This window comes from Phymastichus coffea, unplaced genomic scaffold, assembly GCF_024137745.1.
Source record: "Phymastichus coffea isolate CEN01 unplaced genomic scaffold, Cenicafe_Pcof_1.1 PCOF00181, whole genome shotgun sequence".
NCBI lineage: Eukaryota > Metazoa > Arthropoda > Insecta > Hymenoptera > Eulophidae > Phymastichus > Phymastichus coffea.
The window spans coordinates 153,229-179,151 of NW_026706992.1; the positions used below are offsets into that span (position 1 = coordinate 153,229).

Here is a 25,923-nt window from a genome sequence, read left to right on the forward strand (position 1 = left end):
AAGGAACTGCAAGTGGCAAAGCTTCTGTCAGTTCGACTAGAAAAGTTTTCTCTCTCTCTCTCTCTCTCTTGGGTGCACCTGGAACATGCAGCAATCGTCGTCGAAACATCACTCTTATCAAATATACACATCGAGGCAGCTTTCTCCAATAAAAAATGTATTTCATTATTTGAAAATAAATAAAAATTTGTTGTTATCTAAAAGAAAAATGTCACCTTTACTTTTCTGTATCAAAAGTCTTGCAGGAGCCATCATTCTTCTGCAAACTAAAAGGGGAATTAAAAAGGATGCAACAGTTGTAACAGCCACAGCGCACCCCAGCGGGAGAAAAGAAACAACATCCATCAAACGAGCTTTCAATCTCGCGCGTTGTGCTAGTAACAACTTTAAGACTAATTATCTGTAGCGTGTGCAGAGCTGGTTGTGTGTTTTACGTTATAGTTATAGACTTGCCTTGACAGACGTACCGATGTCGCAGGTTGCAGTCATAAATTCGTGAAACGAGGGGGGGGATCGAAGTAGCTCGTTTCTCGCATCCGCGCGCAACTTCCGCCAATTAATATCATCTCTCTCTCTCTCTCTCTCTCTCTCTCTCTCTCTCTCTCTCTCTCTCTCTCTCTCTCTCTCCCTCTCTCTCTCTCCCTCTCACGCTTTCTGGTGTGCGAGAGATATATCGATCAGGTCAGTGTGCTTCCTTTGTCGAGTCGAGGCCGTTGTCTGTGAGATCAATGCTCTTCCAGCGCAGGAGACAGGTATCACTCGGCTATATAATACTGAGTTGAGAGAGAGAGAGAGAGAGAGAGAGAGAGAGAGAGAGAGAGAGAGAGAGAGAGAGATTTCACAGGTCACAGCGTCGATTCAAACAAAACTCGATAGAGGACTAATTGCTCGACTGTCTCACCTCTCCGACAGAATTATTCTTGGCTTGGCTTGTTATCTAGCAGTGGATTTGTAATTATCACTGAGTTTATCGGAACACTGACAAAGACTTAATTTCGTCGCTTAATCAGTATTCAAAAGAAAATTGATTTTTTTTTATTGGTATTCATTGGACTAACTATCGTGCAGCATTCTACTAATTACAGTTTTTAGCTGCGATCATTGTTTGGCAAAGTTGCCATTGCTCAATTGATCAATTCTCAATGGAAACCGTAAGCAGAAGATAAAATGAAATATTCGCAAGGTCGACTTCAATTTCTAAATAGCCGTTTGCTGAGATACGACGAGCGTGAACGAGTTTAAGCTATTTATTTTTACGATACGGAACCGAATGCAGCAGAGTTTATTGATGAACAATAATTGAAGCGCGCAACTATTATACATGCTACAGCTTGTGAATCTAAAATATTAATGTTGGATTGCACGAGGCTTGCGGAATTTGAAATAGTACGTAAATAAATCGAATAGTCTGCATGGAAGTGAGCTCACAGAGAACTGACATGCATCAGACAGGGGCAAATTCCTAATGAATAGCATGCACAAGCCAGAGTTTATAAAAAAAAAAGAAAGTCGATAGCGCACGGCAACTCTTGCAGTCGTAGCGAGTCTCGCTCGCAGCACGAAAAAAAAAGACTACTGGAGCGAGATAACCGTCCTAGGGTTTCGCTCAATTTGCACAGCTGCAACCAACCTGGACAACCAATCTGATTGGCTTTCTGTTTCTCGGACTCTCGCTCGTGCATGCTGTTTATTGCGGCGGGATTCGCTCGGTAATAACGAAAAACGGATATATCAAGTCGACGTTTATCAAAAAAGAGTGAAAGACGTGTAGCTGGAGCCGTAAGCAGCGAAATCTTGTTTTCTTGTAATAGTGTTATTTAGCGCGCTTCGCGCGCTTTTTTTTTAAATGTTTTACTATTATTTATTACATTATTTGAACCTTTTACATGTCAACTTCAAGTTTTCAATGGACACGAATAAGTCATGCTGTTTAAAATAGACTACATACGTCAATATTTATTGATGAATAAAAAAAGAACATGCACCTATTTTTTCTTAAAAATCGATGAACTTTTACTCATTTCAAGGTATATCGGAAAAATTATTCAAGAGATTAATTCGACCTAAGATCAATAATGCTATTATACTATTATACTATTATACAACACCAAACTTACATATTCAATAGTAGTGATTATGGGTCCAATCTTATATTAGTATGAGTAATACATTTAACATCGTGTACTTTTTGCTGCCACTATGAAAACACCCGTGAATATTCTTCTAATTTAACGGGTTTAATATTTTGATAATTAATTTCCTTTGTTCTGTGACGATGTGGCAACGACACATCTTAGGTACACCTGAGGCTTGGCGCAGTCTCAGGGTTCTGTTGTTGCTAGTCTGCGATTTCTCGCATAAACTAGTGGGATCACTATTCGAAAAATAATAATACCGAAGGGGATAGTGCCACTAAACCTGTACTTCTGCTTTTGGATTCCAATTAATAGTTGTAATCCGAGAGCGGGAGGTACCCTGGGTCCTATCAATAGTAGAACCCGGTTTTCCTAATATAAATTGTATTTGGAGCCTATGAAAAGTAGTCTCCAAATATGACAAAGGGAAAATTTTTTGATTGCGAACTACGCTAAAAGAGAGGAGAGATAGATAAGTAAAAAACATAAAAAATTTTGATTGCTTACTCTTTTTTTATTTTGTAATTCACTCTTTCGGTATGCTCGTCTTTATTTTACATTAACTTATTTTTCTTGTTTTTCTTGTTCCGTCGCTTCGCTGCTTGGCTCTTTGACTGACTTTTTGACTGAGTATTGCTAACTTCTTGGCTGACTTCTCGACACTACTGATTTCCGTGCTTCCTTCAATCTCTGCTTTACACAGTCACTACATTCACTGACAACAACTGCAAATAACTTTAACTCTAACAACTTGAACTTGAATTTTTGTTGATTCATTTTCACTAGACTGACTATCGCGGCCTTGTGCAGGGCTTTTTATAACCTGGGGGCGGTTGGGTGGAAATTCCTTTCCTCAGGCCCATGAAGCGATAACGGCCAAATTTTGTACTGGTGGAAATTTTTCTAATCGTATCTAGGATTTCTTTATTGGTCTGTGGGCGTGAATTTTCAGAGAGAGATAGGGCGGTCCCTTTTTAAATTGGGCCCTTTTCTCCAGAGATAGCTCTCGGAGTGCCACTTTTAAGAGCAAGAGTGACGCTATAGTTTATAATTACTTATACAAAATCGTACTAAACTTAGTTAATTTTAACGATACATAGTGATTATTTAATAACTATAAATTACAATAATTCAATAATTAACTATTATAAAAATCCAAAAACTTCTAACGGTTATTATAATATGCATTACGGTACTATTGTTATTTTCGCTTAAAACATGAAATTATTTATTAGTTATTTTGTTATTGCAAGGGTTGAACTGGATAAATGATATATTTTTAAAAGATGCGCATTATGGTACAATAGTAACTTACAAAATTGATTAAAATCCATTAAATATTACGGAAATTTTCTTAAAATTCGGTGGGAAAAAAAAGATAAATTGCATTTTTATGGCCCCCTTCTATTATCGGCGTGATAACGCTTCATGATGTATACGCGATGATCGTAGGCTCCTGTCAACACATCCGCGCGGGATAAAGCAGGATAGAGCGTCGATTGTAAGGCCGAGTACGCAGGCTCGGGCCACTATCAAGTTTTATATAAACACTTTATCTCGAATGCGTTTTCATCGTGGGAAATCAGGAAGGTTCCCGCTCCGTTCTTCATATTTATTAATTAAATTAATATATAAAAAAAAAACTAAGTTACGGCTGGTCATCACAGTTCGCATACGTTTTAATTTAAAATACGAGGTGTGTTCAAAAAGTAAGGTGACTTTGTATTTTTAAGAAAAAATATTTATTTATTTATCAATATTTATATTGTCCCCTTCAAAGTAATTCCCCTCAGATACAATACACTTATGCCAACGGTTTTTCCAATCCTCAAAGCACTTCTCATAAGCACTTTTCGGTATAGCCTGGAGCTCTTCCAGCAATGCATTCTTTATCTCTTCAATCGTTGCAAATCTCCGTCCTTTCATGGGTCTCTTTAGATTTGGGAACAAGAAAAAGTCACATGGGGCCAAATCCGGTGAATATAGTGGCTGAGGCATGATTGTGGTGTTGTTTTTGGCCAAAAAATCTCTCACAAGCAAATGTAAGTGAGCAGGGGCATTATCATGATGCAAAAGCCATGAATTGTTTTTCCACAATTCTAGGCGTTTTCTTCGTATTGCTTCTCGCAAACGGCGCATAACTTCAAGATAATACTGTTTATTGACCGTACGTCCATATGGTAAGAACTCCTGATGCCATGATAATCGAAGAAAACAGTGAGCAAAACTTTGACATTTGATCGAACTTGGCGTGCTTTTTTTGGTCTTGGCTCATCTGGGCACTTCCATTGGGACGATTGGACTTTGCTTTCGATATCATAACCATATACCCATGATTCGTCACCAGTTATGACCCTTTTGAGTAAATTTGGGTCGTCGTTGACGTCATTCAACAGTTCTTGAGCGATGCTCATACGACGGTTCTTTTGGTCAAAATTTAGCAATTTCGGAACAAACTTCTGTGACACACGTCTCATGCCCAAAACGTTAGAAAAAATTTCATGGCACGAGCCAAGCGATATACCAACATCCTCAGCAACTTCTCTGATAGTGATTGGACGATTCTCCAGAACAATTTTCTTCACTGCTTGAACGTTTTCATTAGTTGTTGACGTGCTTGGGCGTCCAGAGCGAGGCTCGTCATTGGCATCTTCCCGGCCATCTTGGAAGAGTTTGTACCACTTGTAAACATTTTTTTTACTCAGAACAGTTTCACCGTATGCCATCGTCAACATTTCAAGTGTTTCGGAGCACTTTATTTTATTTTTTACACAAAATTTGATGCAAATCCTTTGATCCATATTTTTCGATAGCAAGAAATCGCCGAGCACGCAAAACACTTATAACCTGTACGCCTCTCACAACCAAACAAAAAATGCTATACACTTGAAACTTGGTACAGATGTTCGGGAAGAGTATACCAACATAACAAAACAAAAAAATCGATAATCGAAAGTACGTTGCCCGTGAAATTTGAAAAGTCACCTTACTTTTTGAACACACCTCGTATACAAAAGACAAATATACAAAAAATAAATATAAAATTAACAATTTGTACAAATAATTTCAAAACATAACGTATTATATTCTTAAACCAATTTACTAACATATTTCCATTCTTGCAGTTTATTATCCATGTTAATTATTCATAAATTAAATTTATCGCTAAAATAGAAATCTCTCACTCTTTGATATATAATAATAATAATAATATTTCAAAGTATAGGAAAATTCAAAATTTCGCGTTATATTTTTGCATCAACAAATCACAACGGTGGATGTCAGCGACTCATCTTTTTTTAAAGATAAGATAGGAATAAAATATGTAAAAAGCATAAAAATAAAAAATAAAAATAAATATAAGGCAAGGATAAAGATAGGATAGAACCATCAGCTGCGCCTAACAATTTGATTTTGTTTCTTTTTTAACGTATTGGTTCATGGTATTAAGCTTTCCATAGGATTTCTCCATATCAACAGATATATTATTTTAATTTAATTGTTTTTTCCATTGTTCATCTGAAACCATTTGGAGAGTTTGTTTACATTTATAAATTAAATTTTAAAATTTATTTCAAATAAATTAACAGTGCCAACTGCACCGAAATACGAGGGTCGTTTAAAAAGTCCGTGCAAAAATAAAAACTGCTTGATTTTTTTAAATAAATCTTTTTTATTTTTCAACATAGTCTCCTTTTAGGCTTATACACTTCATCCAACGCTGCTCTAGTTTGTTAATCCTTTCCAAATAATAGGATTTGTCCAAGTCTGTAAAATAGGCATTCGTTTCTGCAATCACCTCCTCGTTTGAATAAAATCTTTTCCCCGCCAGCCATTTTTTCATATTAAGAAACAAATAGTAGTCCGACGGAGCCAAGTCTGGAGAATAGGGGGGATGTGAAACGAGTTGGAACCCTATCTCCATCAGTTTTGCGGCCACAACTGCTGAGGCGTGAGCTGGCGCATTGTCGTGGTGGAAGAGGACTTTTTTGTGGGCCAATCGTGGACGTTTCTCTAGCAACTTGGTTTTCAAACGATCCAAAAACGATGAATAATATTCGCCTGTAATGGTTTTACCCTTTTCTAGATAGTCGATGAAGATTATTCCTTGCGAATCCCAAAAGACAGTCGCCATAACCTTCCCGGCCGAAGGAATTGTCTTTGCCTTTTTCGGAGCAGATTCCCCCTTGGTAACCCATTGTTTAGACTATTCTTTGGTCTCAGGAGTGTAGTAATGTATCCATGTTTCATCTACAGTGATGAAACGACGCTTAAAGTCTTGCGGATTTTGCTGGAACAGCTGCAAACCATTCTTGCAACGTTTCACGCGATCTCTTTTTTGGTCAATCGTGAGCAATCGCGGCACCCATCTAGCGGATAGCTTTTTCATGTCCAAATGTTGGTGCAAAATATTATGTACCCGTTCGCTCGAGATGCCTACAGTACTACCAATCTCACGCACCTTCACTCTTCTGTCAACCATCACCATATCATGGATTTTATCAATGATTTCTGAAGTGGTAACCTCAACAGGGCGTCCAGAACGTTCAGCGTCTTTTGTGCTCATATGACCACTCCGAAAATTTTGAAACCACTTATAAACCATTCTAATCGAAGGAGCACAATCACCATAATGTTTATCAAGCTTCTGTTGAATCTCCTGAAGCGTTTTGCCTTTGAAAAAGTAATGTTTAATCAATACACGAAATTCTTTTTCGTCCATTTTTTTACAACCACTCGATTTCTTTGATTGAAACGAATGTAAAACGCAAAGTAATTAGCCGATCTGGTTGAAACTTGGTGTGTGCTCTTCCAAGATATGCCACTAACTGAAAATAACCTTGATATGCACTAGTAGCGCCATCTCTCTGATTTTGCACGGACTTTTCAAACGACCCTCGTAAATTCGCAGAATCTCATATAAAATATCAATTTACCATTCTTCTCAATATTGATCATATTTATCCGAAGCTAAATTTTACAATAAAGATATATTCAATTAATTTATATGTCCAATAAATAAATGCAATTGAAGTGCATTAAGATTACTTTATCGTATTTTTTCAAGGTTAGGCCATTGAGAAAATGTGGAAGTCATTTACAGTTTAATGCCTACAAATTATTATACTTATTTGTATTGATAGATGTAAAGTACTTCGATTTATTATTATGACCGATTTACTCATAATTGTGACACACGTGACGAAATTCAGTCAATCAGGTCATAAATAAAATTACTTCACTCAGCATCACTTTTTCATATAGGAAAATAAAAATATATAGGTTTAGATAAACTTTACGCGTTTTTACCTTCTTTTCTATTTCTTATTGTTATATCAATATTAACATATTTAACAAATTACTTTTTTCAAAGGTAGATTTTTCAATTTTTTTTTTAAACCCATATCATAGCGGAAAATGTGTATTAGTGATGAAACACGTTTTCAAATTTATGATTTATTATATCAAAAACTGCAATAAATATAATCTTATACTATTTTTTTCTCAACGGGTTAATTTATTATTAAACTTTTATTCTACTTTTTGAATAAAGATTGCAACATTACAACTTTTATTTTACACATTCAAAAACCAAATTTTTGATTATTAATAGAAAATATTTAGAGCAATTTCAACCTATATTATTTGTATGAAACGATTTCTTCGTTGTTAGTTTCATATTATGAGTGTATAAACAATATTACAGTCCACTTTTTTACTTCCTTATCTTCAAAATTATCCGTATGATAAATTATGATGATTTGAATTTTTATTAGTAAAATCTCAACTCAAAACCACACCTATATGCTTATTTTCCGCCACATAAGTATATCACGCAATTATATCTTAGCCATCAAATCACTATATGCTTCAACGTGGCATCCATCACTTTTTTATAAGGGATAAAACTGATAAACAATGAACTACATTATGATTATAAATAATGAATGAAAGATTATATTTTTTTGCTAAAAACAAATTAAATTAAATCTGAAATAAAAAATCAACTAAAATCAATTTAAATTCTCGCGGTTTCTTTCATTTGGGCCAATCAGGTCATGAATAATATACTTCAATATGGCTTCCATCACTTTTTTATAAGGGGATTTGGTTGCCCCCTCGACTGTTCTCGTGCCAAAGAGCATTGTCGATGCGGGTTGCGCGAACTTTGCATTATACGAAAGATCCAAGTTTTTCGCGCCGATGCAGTTCTCGCGGAATACGCTCGGACAATGAAAAAATTTCAAACTTTTCAGATGTGGATATATAATAGTTTACACCATATAGGGTGTTAACTCATCGGATTTTCATTCCAATATCCTAAACTTTGGAAAGTATTTCAAGTACTTTTTCTTGTTTAACGTGACACTACGTCATCCAACTATTTGCTATTTAGTTTTGTGGCTGATTAGCTGACGGTTTCACATTAGACGCAGGCGACGCAGAGTGAAATATACCGATGATTTATGGCCTTGGTTTGAGCTTAAAAATAGTGATACTTGAATTATGCGGCATTCGTGAAAAAACCGCGATCTTATAAAAACGATTAAAATACATAATGTTTTGAAATATCCCCTCATGCATCAGTCGTTTATATAGCGATAATAATTTTTCCACCTAGTTGTTGCAAGCAGAATGTATAAAATAAAAAAAATATTGCTTCGTGTATGCTAATTTATGTAGACAAACACTTATGACGTATTCGTTAATTTAAATTTTGTTTGCCGAACGTTAGCAACAGCTTATCGAAAGTGCACGCATGTGCGATCAATTTCACAGAAATAGCCTCCTCTTGTTGCTAATTATTTTCTATAAACGAACTTTGGCACGATTTTCCTAGCCAATATTTTTCACAATCACATATTAAATAGAAGTTGTACAATTAATTTTAGAACCAATCATTCGATAACCTATTCCACAAAAACGCACAAAAAATTTTAAAATTTATCGAAAATATGATGTTGCCTCCAAATTTTTTCATCTTTGTTTTTCAATTTCGTTTAAGTACTGTATTCTTTAAAAACATATATATGCAAATGGTTATTTCTGTATAATTTTATTAAGCTGAATATGATTTTTGATATCCCATAACATTTTTTATGCGGTTTTTCAACTTTTCGAGGCCTGTACCATCAATTTTGTAATTCAGTAATTATTGCGTCGTACTCTATAGCAAAAATAAAGAAGATATGCTTTATCGAAGATGTGCACTCATTAACTAGTTAATATGAGAATCACTTAATCAAGCGGTGGGGTAGCGTGACTTGCGAAAAACAATATTGTGATCTACAAGCTACGCGTACCTAAGCTTGTATTTATTGTATGAACGCTAAACGTTCAACAAGTTATTTATGTATAAACAAAGTTAAACTCAACGAGCTAATAGCGCAACAAGTTTCATTCAAGCATCAGCTTGGGACATGGATAATAAACAATATATACATAGAATGTCTGTCAAATGTCAAATAAAAAAAAAGACAATTAAGAAATAACACTCAAGAAAGTTGATGCTATGTGAGTAAAGAAAATAAAAAGTAGGTTTAGAGATGAAGAATTAATGTGTACAATATTACGATCACTTATAAAGGAAAAAATTAATTGCAGTACTGACGATCTAATAGCTGAATTAAATTCAGAGACTGAAATTACTGAATTTATATTTTTAAGAGAACCCATCGAAATAAAATTCTTTTTAACGCGTATAAAATTATCTGTAAATGAAGTTATACTTGATGGTGATTTTTGCGAACATTATAATTGTGAATATTGAGAAGAAATGCATTAGTGTTTATTTGGAAAATCTTCGACACGACACTAGCCATTTAAACACATCTACAGCCAGTACTTCGCGTTACAATTTCACATTATAAAATCGATTGTCCTACCTCTCAGTATCGCAAAAAAAAAGAATTTCGAACTTCTTCAAAAACATAACAAACTATTGGATTTGAAAAAATAACGTGGAATTTCACAAAGTCTAGACATGGAAATTGTATTACGGATACTGTTGGTGGTTATGTCAGTGGCTTGTGCGAATATGCTGCGTTGTTACACGGGAATGATGTGATTTCAGCTAGCTATGTTGTTAAGGTTACTAAAAATTCAAGTGAAAGAAAAACCAAAACTTTCGTTATTATAGCAGAAGATATTGTAAGAATTCATTTGATAGTATTTAAAGTAGTTCTAAATACAATGAAAAGTTTGCAGTTACTGCGGTTAAACGTGAAATAGGAATTTCTTTTCGCAAGCTCATTTTTTGTATTCAACTTGCTTAGATAAATAATACTGATGGACGTCAATGTAACAAATCGGAAAACATATCAAAAGCATGAAAAGCAACAACAAATAAAAGATAGCAGAGTGAAAGATCAAGTTTCAATTGTAAGTAAGACAAAAGAGCAAAAACCAGCATTTGTAGGTATAAAATTTATAACTTGTTTACAGAGGCATGCAGAGTATATGCGAGAAAACTGATGTCATTTCTTCGAGAGAGAGCACGTATTTTAAATTCTATCGATAAGCTATATATACTGCAGCAAGAGAAAGTCCCTTTGATGACAGAGATCGTAAGTAGATAAAAGAAAATAGAGAGGGGGGGGGGGGGAGAAAATTCGACAAGAAGTTTCAGCGTATCGTAAACAGGACTACGGAGAAAATAGCGAACAATAGCTTTTGTAGTTGCAGACGAATCGAGAGAAAACTTTCCTCCTTTTCAATGCCGCTTTATAAATTTTAAGTGACATTATGTAAAGAAAATAAAGAAACGCGCGAATAATCGACTTGCGATCGGGCGTATACAGTACCGCGCGCTCGTTCCTGCGACCGACGTCCTGTCAAGCTATTAATTTATCGCGCGCGAAAATACACCGGTGTTATCGCTTGTCACTGCGCCAAAACAACAAACGAGAATTAATTGGATTTTAATCGAGGTTGAAGATTGGATCTCGCCGTAGGAACGCGTGCGCGAATATAAAGCTCAAGCTCGGGTGCGCCAGCGTTTCCTTCTCCAGAGAAAGAGCGAGCCGGAAATCCATCACTCAAGATCCGACTGGAAAATAGAGTCGAGGGGATGTCCGAAAGAGGTAGACGGATTGTCGCTATTCGCTTGGTCTCGCGCCGAAGCAAACTATTTCAACGCGTGCCCTTCTCTCTACCCTCCCGTTCAGTACAGATCGTTTGCCACTGCTATGGTCGAACTGATATATATATACTCGTATATATATATTGAATTCCGCCTGCATCCAATGAAAATTCCTGATCTAGCCGGACTCGGCTTTGTACGTGGGCAAACGTGGGCTTCGCGAAAATTGCTTGGGCGCGAATCGATTCGCGTCCAGTGGCGGCTATTTGCATTTGATTAGCACTAAGTATTTCTTGAATTCGCAGCGTATCATCCCGATTGAGTTCACGGTATGCAGCAGCAGCGCACCGCAGCGTTGATGGCAATCGACAAATACTTTCCCGAAGGAATGAGCCTATATCGCTGTGGGCTTCCATCGACGAACAGAGCCGACCGAATGTCATCATATCTTTCTTCTTCGCTGGTCTGCGAAGATAAAAAGCAGCACGAAATCCAATTATAATTATTAATTTTCATGGAATTAATGATATTCCGTTAAGAAATGAATTGAGGCCTGTTTGAAGAACGTCTGTGTTATTTTTTTTAGTTGAGAAATTTATAAATGCATTGAAAAACAATTCTTCTCCCGTAGGATATCAATCTGACGGATTCTTTAGCGAGGACGCGAAGCCTGATGCCGATATAATCTCTTTAATTGCTTGACGATTCAATTTCCCAGTTATTGCACAAATTTCTTGTCCACGGACCCACTCCAACCCACTACTCAGCAATCTTAATAAAATATCCTTTCCCTCGCGCGCGAGCTTTCATTTCATGGGCGCGACATTTATACCTCGAATTTCCTCTCGCTTACCCAACGGCTGCGTTTTATCATTTTAAGTGTTTACCAAACGAGAATTCTTATCCTTATCTCGTGGAAAGGAGAACATGGCGAAATTAAGCAAGCTTATTCGTGATTTGATTGGCTAAAAGTTAGCCACCTGAGCTAACTGCTACGTGGAAGAAACGTGTTTATAATATTACGAGAGTAATAAAGAGTTGACAGCGTAGTTGCGTATTTACTTACCAACAATCAACATCGTCGAGTATTTCGTCGAGTATCTATGTACATTGTAGAGTATTTCAAATCGCGAGGACACGTCGTGCAATATTTTCATGTTCGACAATAAAGGTTTAAAATTGTATATGCGTTAAGCTGATTATTAAAAGAAACAAAAGGGATGATCACACAAGGTACCGAAAGTCCGAATTACTATAAAATATCTGGATCGTTATTAATTTTGAAATGTCTGCCGAGCTAGAATAGATAGCTGATTGCCGGTTCATGGAATAAAATGTGGAGAATGATTTTAAGGAGATCGTCATCGGGGTATTACCTTCGTTTACAAACCTTGGCGTCCTCGTCTATTAAACGAATGCCGGATAGCTCAAATAGCGTAAAAGATCCTTTCGATGATGCTCGGCAATCTCTCCCAAAAGCTTAATTCATTACTACGTTCGCAGAGCCGTACCCGCACACACGCACACGTGCCTGAGTGCTTGTAGAGCTTTATGACTATCGGCCTATCGTCGTTAACTAAACCAATTACTCAGAGCTATGGAGCAGTGTAGTGAGGGAGGAGGGCGTCATCGGCACGGCTATGTTTGCCTGGTTCGGTAATTCGCTCGTGCAAGAAACTGCCTCTGTGTTAAATTTGCTCGCGCGCTTTTCTAACCTCCTCCTTGCGAACGTACGTCTTCGTCACATTATAAAGTCCCGCAGGAAAAAGCCGCCAACGCAAGAACAATGAAGTCAAGCCGCTAGAGGCGACGTTAAATCGCATTGTGGCTGGCTTCTCGCTTTACCGCTGCTAAACCTTGTACCTACGCTGTGAGCATGCGCGATGAACTATACGCGTCTTCTTAATGGATCATTCTGTCGGATTTTTATTTTGATGATGGTGTTTGTTGAGTGCGTTGAACTATGATTGTCAAGGCGAACGAGTATAGATTTTTGAATATGTCGATCTTGTCGACTCGCAATAACTTTGTAGCATTTTCGCGTGATAAGGGGTAAAGAAAGATAAGCAAAACGTGAAATTCAAAAGTAAATTTGTCTCGTTAGCACTGCGCCCAATTAACGAAAACTTGCGGGCGCAGAATAGAGCATACGAAAAATGCAGGTGTCTGCGGTGCCTCGCGTTTCGTAAACTCACTTAACTTGATAGAATAGAAGTTCTCATTAAATTGCTCATCCAAAGTCGGTGATTTAATACATTCGCCTTGCTTACAAAGAGAGGAACGTCGAGCATTCACGGTAGCGGGAGACAGCAGCTGCTTCCCGGCCGTAAATCTCAACAATCTTGGAAACATCAGAAAGCTTAGGCGTTTCGCAAGCAAGTCCAAATCCTTAATTTGCATAGAGCAGCCCCCGCCCTCTCTCGCTCTTTTGTCCTCGGACGATGCGCAACTATAACGAGAAAAAACTGGCTGGCTGCTCTCTACGAACATCAACGAGCTAACGTGTACGTACTGGCCTATTTCCTTTCGAGATGTTTACTTCATTTTGCAATACAGCCATACGAATGCGTGTGACTTTAATAATCGATTGGTCTGCGGACGAGGATATACGATTGGCGCTCTATCAAGTCGAATTGTCCCGTTGTCGAGATCTACCGCTGACGAACGGATACGTACATGCAGCAGCAGCAGCAACGTCGGTTTTGATTATCGGCCCGTGACGATGCTGCTGCCTGGCGTCGATCATGGAGCCCTCGCTTCTCATACGTTATTCACGAGCAGCCCGTCTAGCAATTCTTCTTGTATTTTTGAAGCGGCTCGACCTCCTTTGCCATGCCGCGCATTGAATACTGTATTTTTAGAGAATAAATCGTCGACCTATCGCTCGCAGCAACCACGCCCCGCGCAACGCGAATTGAAACTACGCGCCGATTATTGTAAAGGACCGACGTCCATGAGTTCGCATCATCTTCTGACCGTCTGACGGTGAAATATGGGATGCCCTTCTTTTTATCCAAACAGCGCTACGATGAGAAATCTCGAGATTCGCCTCGTATTTTAAGACGAAACGTGCCGCTGTTTGCCATTTGTCGAAAGACTTAGCCACGGTAATTTCATTTTCGATTTTTCATTTTCAAGAGCATTATCTTTAGGGATAAATGGTCTATTAGGAGAACGAGGTGGTGGAGAAAAAAAATTTGATATTTAAGTGTTCCACTTTGGCTGTACGTCGCACCGGGCTTGATTAAAAATTCAAGCTGTCCGAGAAACTTTATTAGATTTTTTATGAAAGTCAACGGACGCAAGCGCACGCGCGAGGAAAGTAAAAAAATATACAGAGTATATAAAGAAAAAGCACTGTATGCTAGCAAATGTTAATAAACGAGTTCTTTGTGGAAAAAAATCTGTCGTTGCAGTCAAAAAAGGAGAAAGTAGAGAGAGAGAGAGAGAGATAGGAAATTTCATTATCGTCTTCGCTCTCTGCTGTACGATGTGCCATAAGCTGTTTGAATTGTAAATTAATTTGCTAATTTGCACACGTCCCTACCAAACGGAATGGAAAACTTGGGAATTATTCGGTCGAAAGTAGTATCCGAAAAGGTATATAAATTCACCTTTGAATATTTACAAGTTCGTTGTTTTCTACTTGATTAGTTTTCTTTTTCGGTTAAATGTTGTTTTCGAAAAGTTTGACTCGCTAAGAGAGACATCATTCTATGAATTGCATCACTCGCTACAGATCTCATAGAATTAGCTGCGCATTGATTCCGATGATAAAGTAAGGAAACGTGGAAATAAAAAATAGTTTCGTATGGAGCGTATAGTGAACCTCGTGAAGGAGGGGGGGGGGGGGGATCGTCAGATCGAAATGTCGTATAGGCGCGCCCGTCTCCGTTCCTCGTCTCTCCCTCTATGCTTGCTGCACGCGAGACGTTTTGCCCGAGAAAAGGCAAGAAAGTTTTCTTTCTCTCGCTCGCTTTAACGGCCTCGCATGCGTTAAGTGCGCGACGCGTTCCTGTCTCTTCGATGAAAGAAAGGAATGTAGGAACTTATTTACGCCTGCGACCCGCGGATCCCGGAACGAGTGCCATTTGTTGCATTTCGTCGCGGCCTTCTTTTCTTCTTATTTGCCGTTTAATACACTGTAGAAGAGCAACGTAACAAAAGCTCGGCTGTCTATACACAAAGCCTTTTGTTTCTCGTCTCTCAATATAAGCTCTCTGGCATATATTTTTTCACGGTTAGCGTGGAATACCTAATAGCTGGACTGCATACTTGTCTTTCTTCTCTCTCGTCCCATCGCGTCCCTTCGTTCTTATTAAAATTTCAGCTTGTCTATTTAAAAAAAATTTTTAAAAGCACCCGTAATCTCGATAATATAAAGGCCGTCGCACCGGGCTCGTAAGGGCGCTCAAGCCAAGAACGATCGAATGGCCACACTGCATCATTGAAAGCTTCGATCGCCGAACTACCGCTGGATAATTCAAATATATGCAATTAAAATAAACTAGCCGCTGAAACTTCGAAGCACGTGCGGACGCCCGGGAGCATCGAGTGTAGTTTGATCTCGCTTGCTTGCACGCATGACTCGAGCTGTCTTAATATCCAACGGTGCGCACAAGATGCTCGAAGTAATATCGTAAGTGAGGGCCGCAGGGAGAGGTTGCAAAGCGAATTTCAGCTCTCCGACGGATGGCACTTTCTCTATCTCGCCATCGTTCTTCTGGCGGGCTTCTTTTTTTTTGACACTGTGCCCTTCTTGGCGCCACGGAAAAACCAATAATGAAGCTGCGAAGAGCGAGCAAGACAGAGAATAAATGCCCTCCAGTCATTTTTCTGCAAGTTTTCCATTTCGCTTTCTCTTTCTCTCTCTTTCTCTCTCACTGCCTTTATACGCCCAACCAGCATCCATATCCATCTACTAGCTTTTTTTGCTATCTTTGAAGGACAAGCTTCTCCTTCGTCTTCTTCTTCTTCTTCTTCTTCTTCTTTTTATTTTTTATAACACTCGTTTCACTGTTATGACGGAAAGTTTTCGGAGATTCTCTTCTTAATCCTTTCATTCTCTGACTTGATTATTAATTATTCCGTCGTTTCACGAACAAAAAGTTCCTCTCAGGCACGTCTAAAAAGAAAGAAGGCAAAATATGGCTAAGTTTATTTTGATCCTATGCGATTTTGATTTCCTTTTCTATTGCGTGAAATAATGTTTGAATAGTCCCTTTCAAAATTTTGCCGAGAAATTTAAATTGAAACGACAAGAAGTCTTTTCTCTTGTGTCATAAAGTCAAAAGGAACCATTATCAGATGAGACATTTCTCATTTCTAATTTAGAAAATGTTCTTTCACGTACATTTTGTGGATTTGAAGATGTTGAGAATCCAATTGAAAAAGATATAAAATATAGCTGAAAAACAAGATACCGATTGGGTACTTGTCCGTTAATATTCATCGAAAAATGCAGAAAAAATTTTGAGATGACAACCATTATCGTACGTAAAATTCGGCCTTACAGCGTAAAAGGCGTTATAAAGTACTGTTCTCCTAGAGGATAGAAGCTTTACGCAATAAAGCATAAAGGCACCTCATTTACAAAGTTTTAACCAGTTTAACAAGGCAGCTGGCCAATCCAGGGAAAACACGCTATGAAATTTCAAGCTCGTTAAAAAGAATTTCGCACGTAACTCAAGCCTGCACCTCCTATATCATTCGCCCAAGTTTCTTGTATAGCCTTTTAACTTCTAACCGAAGGATATTCTCAATCAATTTGCTTTCATACCTTCTTTCGTCGTTTGTATTTCATTTTGAACAAATTTTCAAGTAATCAAAAAAATTCAGTACTCGTTTCTTCGCGTTAAAGTCATGGACGATTTTTGCAATATGTAGTTTGTACGCGTTTGCGTGTCAAGTATACAAAAGTTACTTCGTCTATCTTACTCCTTTTGACAAATTAATCCCTCGTTTCGTGGGAAAAGAAAGCTGTTGGGCAACTCGTCTTGAAAATGGAACGAAAATTCACGGAGATAATTGGACGTGCCCGTAGATTACACTGTCGGTTCCGTATTTCAAACGAGTACACCAAAGCGATTCACAAAGAGAAATCACATAGAAGTTTATCTGTATCGTGCAATTTTATCGTACAAACTCTTTTTCATTAATATTGAAATAACATAGCGTACCAATGATAAAAATATAACCAACTTTCGTTATGAATTCTGATTCACGGATTCGTTGCCATCTAATACGGAGTTTTCAAAAGCGACGCGTTTAAATCCCCTATCGATAAAAATGCCCGCAAATTCGCTTTCGCGCATGACCTAAATTACAGGTTAAATCCCTTCATTTTAAAGCATTCGGAAGCATTTTAATACCGCTTACAATTACTTGACCATTGTACAGCATTTGCCACCGGTTCGTTGTTTTCGCTTTTGTCCATTTCCCAATTTTTCACACTGCGCACAGTCTTGCCCCGACAGTGGCGCAGCTCGTGAATTCGGAAATGAAAAAAAAAAACATCATCGATGAACTCTTTCGCTTGATTAATTGACATTTTAGCCAATCACTGGAGAACATGGGGATGGAAATTCCGGGTCCGCGAGGGAAAAACATTAAAGCAAGCTAATGTATTGCGCACAATTACGTGTGCACATCCTGGCGGATGAGGAGTCTTTACTTGGGCTTATTTAATGAGAGCTCCCGGACGTGCAACTTTCTTGCTAATTAACATAATAAATCTAAAAAGTTATTACGCCTCTTCAAGTAGCTCGGCATACTTTTCATTGAATAAATATCTTCCGCTTGCCCTCTTTCTCTCGGAGGATAATCTTGGCAAGCTAACGGTTGCACGTCCCATTTACATTTACTAACAGTTTCTTCAAAGAATATTGTATTTCGTGCTTGACCTTCTCGAATTAATATCAACTGTTTTATCAACGCGTCCACAGAGAGGAAAATGCACGCTGACGTTGACTACGGGTTAGACTGGCATTTTCTTCGGCGTAACGCCCAAGTAGATAGTGTCTAGCATTAGTCGGACAGGCTTGCAGCAGCCATCCGCGCCAAATAATTTGGATGCCGAGCGCGAGCAAGCAGTAAACACAGCTGCGACGGCTACACATCGCTATGCCAGTTGACGCAGCCAGAGAGCTCACTTGTAAATCGTCGTGAGGCGTGTGCGAGGCACAAGTAGTCTTCCGCTACGTTGCGCGCGGCACAGAAGGTTAATAACGGCCACAATAGGCTATCGCAGGGTCGCATAGCCCGCGAGAGATACTTTCTCCGCTGGCCGTGCGACCGCTGCACGCGTGCGCGCGTACTGTGTGCATAGACAGCACCTCGGCGGAGGCGCGCGATGCATATTACATCGAGAAGCTTACACGCTCGAGTGAGAGTATAGGCGCAAGGATGACTCGCATTCGTATCCGCGGTATCGACGCTTGCACCCTTTTCTGAATAACCTGCGTCGTTCGTTTTTTGCCGATTTGTCATATCGACGATCATTCGCTATCGTTTCACCTGCATTTTTAGATAACATTTTTAGACTATTTTCACCGTGTGATCACACTATTCAATTAATTGAAGTACAAGTTATATTACGAGCTGTTATCGCACATTGGCTTCGCTGATTCCGTGCACGTTACCAAAATGTGTCCTAGTTAACAGACCGTTATTTGACTGTTGCACGGATGTGCAACATTAATTTAATATTCAAGCATATGTGAGTGCATCCAATTCCCTTTCGTTGAATCATTGTCTAAAATGCATTTGAAATAAAATTTCCTACGACAAATTGACCATGGAAGCCTTCTGGAACGATGTAAGAGTATTTATGATGCTAATGTTCAATTTGAAGATCAAGCTTTGTATTTTGCTTATAACAAAGTTCAAATATAAAAAAGAAATTAATAACAAACTACTTCGATCATGGAATTACAATGGTAATTAATGTTATTCGTCGCTTTGCGCATATCCGAAGATGTAAGTCATGAGCTTGTACAATTCGCTAATTGAAATACAGAGAGAGAGAGAGAGAGAGAGAGAGAAAAAGTATAGCATGACGAGTTAAAAGGGTGGCGTGATGAATTCGACAGTGTCATAGGAAATCAATTTTTCGCGATACATACATTCCGCACGATGGTAAATGTACGAGTCCGCGCGTGCTTCTGCCACTGTTGCCGCGATAAAGTGGATGGTGCGGGATTGCAATTGTGAAATTGCCGCGAGCGCCTCGGAAGAAAGGAAGTGACAATGCGATGCGTAAAAACAGTGTTGTTTACAACGTCGCTTCGTATGATACCAATCCGTTTTTATGGTCAATTTGCGGTTCGCGCGTGAGTTTTCACTTCCGTGTGCCTGCGAATTTTTTTTTTTTTCCTTTTTGTTCATACTTTCATTCGTGCATTTTGGTACGACGCCAAATAACGGTCAACTTTTTTTTTGGCTCACTATTATTCCAACCTTTTTTCGGCTACCCGACAAAAGAAACAATCCCAGTATAGTGGCATCGTCGGTCTGGAGCATTTAGTTAACAACGTTTAAATAACTGCAATTTTTGAAATGACAATTTGATCGGCCGCCCGAACACGAGCATATATTGCGCTGCAATATCAAGTGCAATATTAAGTTTGACATCGACGTACGATCAAATTGATTGCAACTTGGCAAGCTATAGCGCGCCTCGTACGAAATTGCGATATGTGTATATCGATTGCTGCTTTGTACTCGCCATTATAGGATTGATCGCTTAAGATTCAAAGGCAATCGCAATATACTTCAATTTGCTTAATTTCGTAATATTTCCAACGCGCTTCAGCATCGTTTCGTACACTATTAGCACACTAAAATTTGTCCAAATAAATATATGCTTGTCAAAATATTATTGTTATTATAACATGGAAACTCATAATAACCTTAAAATGTAAACAGCACGAGAGCAAGCACAGTAATCAAATCGCTATCGTCATCGCCGGCTGACACCACCACGCACTACAAGTCGCCACCAGCACCGTTTAAAAAGCAAAGCAAGAATCAGAACAAAAGCAAACGAAACAAAAATAAAAATAAAAACAAAGACAAGGGCAAAATCACACAGACGAGGCACACGTTTGACGGTGGATAGCGTTAAAATCTGGCACTCGGCACCCAGATGCAACACACACTCGCGAAAGACGCGACGAGGATGCTTTGACACGTGAACGTGTAAGTGCGAGAATACGAGAGAGGCGCCTTATCGGCCACGCGTCCCTCGGCGCACGAACGTGCGTCCGCTAAGCTGCCGGCACGTCGACTGGGGCCACAGTCGCAGTAGTCGCGTGCAGCATCACTTTTCCGTAGCTTGCGCGCAAGCTCGCGAACCAACGCGCGCTCGCTTCCTCGACGCTGCGAGCGGCGTCTTATTCATAATTTATCGGCTGCTGGCTCGCTCGCGCGTTTGTATTTTTATAGCTGCAGGCGCCGTCGTCCCGTGGGCCGCCGAAATTACGTTTTTTCAAGCTCTCATCCAGTTGAAAGTGGGATACACTTTTCGATAAGAGTTCAAATCAATCAAATTAAATCATCTTTCACTCGTATAATTATCGATTCGACTGATGCTTTACTTTCTTGCAACATCAAGCCTGGCTCGGTCAAACGAAGTTATTTCAGTTATATTGTAATTAAGTTTATAGAGCGTTCTCGTGTGTTAGAGTGGTTTCGAGTATGGTTTCCCACAGTTGAGCTTGTCATAAGTTTCACATTAGTTATAAGTTACAGCGCGCTATATACACTCAACCTACCCTCAAGCTATTCCAATTAAATATCGTCAACTTCAACTTTTTCATTCAAAATAATTGATGAAAACTTGGCTTTTCTCTTACCAGAAACCAGGAATACATTGAAGAATTATAAAGTTATAAGTATTCGTGTAATTTTGGATGAACTAACGTTCCGCAGTGAGCCTTCGATGAATTGATTTGTGCGCGTTTACACAGGCTATATCGCGACCTTTCGTAATTCAAACCAGTGTCTTATAGATTTTTGCATTTATTTTCTTGGGCAAGAAACCCCGGCGTCTGACTCTTTTTATTCGTCCTCTCACCTTGCGAGCACTCGACGATATTCTCTTGCCATTTATCATCCCACTTCCACTTGAACGAAATCGTCGCGTATCAAGCCTTTGGCTCTCTCGGCTCAACTACTTTTTCTCCAACCGCGCTCCATTCTGAAATTCACTACACATCATCCCACAAGGCCCCCTCCCTCTCTCTCTTTTTTTCTCTCGTCCTCTCTCTGTCTCGTGTAGTCGTTCGGGAATATTCAAGAGATCGTCGAACGATGGGTCCTCGCCATAACCTACCCGTTATAGTGATTTTTTATAGCTTGTTAGCAACCTCGATTTACAACGTACTTCTCATCTACCGTTCTTTTGTTGTTGCCACGCGGCTCACATTTTTACGGTAGTTTAGCATTTTAGTTTACACTTTTTTATCACTTAACCCAGGACAGTATATTGTTAAATAATGAAGTTTTCACGTATTTTATGCGTTCACCCTTTTTGTGCTATCATTCAACTATGGAAAATCAAGTTTTTTAGGGAAAGCTTTTTCATGTCGAAATTTCAGCTCGTTTTCATTTTTTGATTCCACGTGAATATATTATTCAAAGGAATTTCTATTATGTTACATTTACACAGATTTTAAACGAACATTCCACTTTTTTTAGTTCTTTTCTTCGTAATTAAAAACTTTCAGAAACTTTAAACTGAAATTGTCTACTTTCTTAAAAATACAGCATTTAGAAAGTCTCGAACTATCTTCAAATATAATACTCATTCTAGGAAAATTGTTTTCTTTCTCTTTAAATCCGCCTTGCTTACATACTGTATCAAAGATGAGTCTTGAGTTACAAATAACAAGTAATTTTGATATATTTATTGAGAAAGAGAGAAATGCGAGATGAGATACGTATGCTAATTGCGATAATATCTGGAATTAATAAAGTACATTTTAAAGCTCTGCTCAAAGGTAAAAAAAATTGGTGTATTGCTATCTTGCTAATTTGATGTGGGCAGTAAGTTTAATCAAAATGTTTTCCAGTGTACGGTACTTTTCGGTAAAATATGTGACAACGAAAATACCGTAATATTCAAGTAGAATAAAACGTTTATAGTTTTGAAGCATTTATTGAAGAACTGTCTGTTATGAAAAATTCTTTCATAATAAATTTTATAAATGACAAAAGTTTATGAATCCCTTTTATTTTTTAGCAATATTTTAATCAATGAACGTTCCATTTTTCTAAAACAATGAAATATTTCGTAAGAATGTAACATCGATAGGTCTCATTTATTATTGGCATATCTTGCAATTGTTTCGTCATATTCGTATGTTCCCCGTTGGCATTTTGCTTTGTTCGTCTTTTCCCTTTGCAGATTAAGAGCTATTTTCAATAGTTATTTAACTTGTAAGCTTTATAAAAGACAATTTGATTATGCTTTTCAACAATCACATCACAGGGTACTTAATCGTCCATACAATTTTCTAAACTTAATAACGGATAATTTAAAATAGTAAAAAAACACCAAATCTAATTCTCTTGTTAAGTAAGCAAAATAAAAAAAACGAATTTCCTATTCAGTTAATTTTACAACTGTTCTATACGATCATTTCAGATCTACGTAGTACATATACAATATTGTACGTAGAGAACTCTCGACGAGCTACGGAGTTACGAGTACGTACAAATTGTATCTTACATACAATGACGCACGTAAAAAGAGAAGCGATGCGTTGGTAAAGGCTTAATTGTCCTGCGAGGACAGTGCAGGACGCAGACGACCGCTTAATACACAGAACGCTAGAGAAGCCGGATTACAAGACCAGCTTAGACGAATCTATGGCAGCACTAGAACTTACACAAGGATCAGTCGATATCTGGATGAACCCTCAATTTGGTTATACGGTTATACAGAAAAGGAAGATGGTTCCCTAATGACAATTGTCGTTTATATCCAAATTTTGTTTTCTCGGATAAACATTTCTCGGACTTGTTTCTCTCTTTGTTTTAAGATCGACTTCTCTCAAAAAATACTTTTCATTAGATTGCCTTCGAACTTTATAAATCGGATTTTTTTTCATTATCCACACACGGGAAAAGGATTTAGCATCGGTAACAACACTTTAAATCGAAAGTTTAACTTCAAAGTTTACATTTTCAACACGCGTAAAATGGGCTTAAAATAGTTTTCGCGGTAAATTTCTTTCGATTCTAGACTCAATTAAAAAAAAAATTTGTTGTAGAAATCATATTTTATTCTGAAAATCATGAGGAATCAAATAAAGTAATAAAAAATGTGAATACTGCTATTCATATTTAAACGCTTAAAATTTATAGGTATTAAGATTTTTCTCACCAATGTACATTCAATCTGTATTAAATTTAATGATATACTATGTTAGCAATTTTTTTTCAACGTTTCGAAGTAGTTGAATCACCACAAACTTCTCTCCAATGTTTGATTTTTGTAATTAATTTAATTTAATTAATTTAATTAATTTAATTTTAGTTATGGAAAGTAACAGATTGAAGCTATAATTTAAGCGATTTTCACTTGATGCGCAATAATGTAAAAATCTTGAAAAGAAGTTTCCGAAAACTTTACTAATGCTCGTCAGCATTTCTGGTTTCTACATACCTTAAATTTTAGTGTGCTATCGATGTCAATGGAAGACCGTTATGATGAATCACAAAGTAAGCCAACATAAAAGCCATTGGAACATTAATTAATCAATAAGTATTACACGGAAAAGCGCATCGATTTTGAGGCAGGATACAGAATTAATTTTAACTTTGTTCAATGGTGTACAAAATCTATCTGAGGCTTTCGAAGCACGAATAATTACGTGCATGCGCGGGACATAAGAGTATTGAGCGAAAGGTATTAGAGCCATTACGAAAGCCGACTACGAGCTAATCTTAATTAATTGATGCACAATAAGGTATCGCGGCATATAGAGGCAACGCAAGTACACTTCTGTGATCGCATACATAAATCGTCCGAACGATCGCGGATACACGCGACGTTATAATTTCTTGGAAGTAAAAACGCCTTTCGCTTGTCATCTGCTTTGCATTTTTTAAATTATTCTCGCTTTTCAGTTCAGCTGGTTTCACTTGAGAGGTGAAAAAGAAAACGGAAATGCTGTTTTGAAATTCTTGCAGTCAGCTGTCTTTCTGCAGCTTATTGGAAAATGAAAAAGACTTTCGTAACCTATTTTCACAGCGTTATATTGGCGTGCTTTTGCCGTGTAAATTGCTTTCGCACTGCAAACGTTAGTAATGAACTTATCTTCTAAAACTGCGGCGGGTTACCATTTCGCTCGTCAATTTGACATTTTGGAAATTGAATTTCGCGATGACAAGCAGACGAACAGAGGGAAAAAGCGCGCGGCGACTTGGTCCGTAATTGTCCGGGCATCCGCGCGCTCATTTCCCGCGAGCGCCTTGAATTACAATCCGACGATAATCAAAGAGCCTCCATCCTCGTGACGTTTTCTTAAATTGCCAGAGACAGGGCCGTTACGTGCTTTTGACAAAGCGACGAACGTCTTTTGCAATTCTCGCGACTTGACGTGCCGAGCCTTATGAAAACGGCATATCGACCGTGGACTGGCGTATTTCTCAAAAGAGATATCTGCATCCGCTGTAAATGGCAGTTGCACTTTTTTCGACGCTGACCCTTTCGTCGTGCTTATCGACTTTTCGTCCTCTGACTTTATCATAAAGAACTACTTTTTCGTCATTTCGTTGCACCGTATTTGCTGCAAAGTCTCTATCACGGAAAAGCTCGAATTGTCATCTTTTGCGCGCATACCGAAAAGTAAATCGAAAAGCAAGTTTTAGCTCTGCTGCCTATTTGTTATTCGATATTTTATGACTGTATTTTACCTGAAATTACCGAGTCTCACTTTTCGTTATATATGCGCTCGAGCATTTTGGACTTTTGTAATAAAAATAATCAAACTTTTGCTTTTTCGATAAATTTCCTTTGGCATCTGAAATAACAATGTACTTTACGTAGTGCGAGCTTCTGTAATTTGATTGCGCCTGATGTTTCGAGCGAAAAATCATTACAAATCTGTTATCATGCGGACATTTTTTAAACGATAGATAAAACAACTCCTAGTCTCGAAAAATATTGTAAACAATGAAAAATTCCCAGTACATTTAACTATTTAATACTCAATTGCTTAAATTTAACTAGTAATGAAATCTAATCGTTATAATAATTTACCTACACTGTAAAACGTATATTCAAAAAGCTTGTTCCGTTGAGTAGCCAGCGAAATAAAGAAATAACGTACTATTCATTATAACGTGTTAATTTAACAACTTTTAGCAGGTGCAAAATATAACAACATAATTGGTAGTTTTACTATCATCTGACTCTATACATAAATAACTGTTGTAATGCATCGCTTTCAGAGATGTTAATAACATATGTTTACGCGATTGTTGCCGGTCGTGCTGACAATGTTGTTCATAATGCTGATAAGTTAAACATTGATTAGTATTAAATAACATTTAACAATATTATTTACGCAGATAAACGTATTGAAAGATCTAATATTCTTCGGAGTATTATCGGTAATTACTAGAATAATTATTACATAAAATCAATGTTGATAAAGAAATGTTCGACAACGTATGGGTGTAGTTGTCTATTGTAAC

The 25,923-nt window shown here is 37.9% G+C and overlaps 1 protein-coding gene across 9 annotated transcripts in view; it reads right to left on the reverse strand.

Annotated features, from left to right (window-relative positions):
* LOC131673503 (potassium voltage-gated channel subfamily KQT member 4-like) overlaps positions 1-20,486 on the reverse strand; it is a 114,555-nt gene extending 94,069 nt beyond the window's left edge. For all 9 annotated transcript variants that reach the window (XM_058951527.1, XM_058951525.1, XM_058951526.1 and 6 more), the window contains exon 1: positions 20,127-20,486. The gene's annotated coding sequence lies outside the window, so the exon portion shown is untranslated. The remainder of the gene's footprint in view (positions 1-20,126) is intronic.
* Positions 20,487-25,923: the final 5,437 nt, after the last annotated feature.